Raw genomic sequence first — 1,274 nt, forward strand, 5'->3', positions numbered from 1 at the left:
TTGTTTTATTCATTTCTTTATTCTTGAACAATTACATTGTTTCCAATTTCTGCTAATACAAGGCTGCACGGACAGTTTTGAGTACGCCTTTCCATTTGAGAGTTCAACCACAATATGTAATCTAAAAGTAGAATCACTATCTTGTAGGTATACACACTTTTTTAAAACTATGTTAGTCACGTGTATACACACTTTCAAGTCCATAGATCTTATTAAAGTACTCTTCAAAGTAGATACACCAGACATGGTCGCTGCAATGCTTTGAGCTCCATAGAGTCAGCATCGGGGCAAGCGAGAGTCAGACAGGCATGGGGCAACTCTGTGCTTCACGGAGGAAAATAATTAAACATGGGCAGAGAAAATCTGAAGAAGCCAAGAGGTAAAATGTCCTCATGTGCATCCTTTGTGCAAACTTGCTGAGAACACAAAGAAGCACCCAGAGGCTTCAGTCAGCTTCTCAGAATTTTCTAAGAAGTGCTCAGAAAGGTGGAAGACCATGTCTGCTAAGAAAAATGAAAATTGGAAGACATGGCAAGGTGGACAAGAAGAGAAAGAGGAAAAGAAAACTTATATCCCCGCTAAGGGGGAAACAAAACAGATGTTCAGGGATCCCAGTGTACTGGAGGCCTCCTTTGGCCTCTTCCTTGTTTTGTGCTGAGCATCACCCAAAAATCAGAGAACATCCTGGCCTATCCGTTGGTGACATTGCAAAGAAATTGGGAGAGTGAAGTAACACTGCTGTATATGGCAAACAACCTTATGAAAAGAAGGCTGCCAAGCTAAAGAAAAAATATGTATAGGATATTGCTGCATATCCAGCTAAAGGAAAGTCTGATGTGGCAAAAAAGGGAGTTGTCAAGGCTGAAAAAAGCAAGAAAAAGAAGAGTAGGAAGACAAGGAAGATGAAGATGAAGAAGATGATGATGAATTAGTTGGTTCTAGCAGTTTTCTTCTTCTCTATAAAGCTTTTAAACTTGTTACACAACTCACTCCTTTTAAAGAAAAAAAATCGAAATGTAAAAACAACATAAAACAAAAACAAAGCAGCTGTACCAATGTATCCTAAGACCAGCAGTTTTTGAAAGTTCTTATGTTCTGATATTATTAGTAAAATATCATATGATCAGTTTTTAAGTTTTAGTAATCTACTTTCATAAAATGTTGTCCCATTTCCTTTTAAGTTTAATATATGTTTTGCTTCCCAATTCTTTATTGGTGGCTTGGATTGAAAATATTTTCACTGAGTAAGGGGCTTATCTATTTTTTTTCCAATA

The 1,274-nt window shown here is 37.0% G+C and overlaps 1 pseudogene across 1 annotated transcript; it reads left to right on the forward strand.

Annotated features, from left to right (window-relative positions):
* The first annotated feature begins 348 nt into the window (after window positions 1-348).
* On the forward strand, window positions 349-932 carry LOC309864104 (high mobility group protein B1 pseudogene; annotated as a pseudogene). The gene has a single exon. The product of its transcript is annotated as a high mobility group protein B1 pseudogene (transcript).
* Window positions 933-1,274: the final 342 nt, after the last annotated feature.

The sequence above is a fragment of the Mustela nivalis genome (genome assembly GCF_964662115.1).
Source record: "Mustela nivalis genome assembly, chromosome: 5".
Taxonomy (NCBI): domain Eukaryota; kingdom Metazoa; phylum Chordata; class Mammalia; order Carnivora; family Mustelidae; genus Mustela; species Mustela nivalis.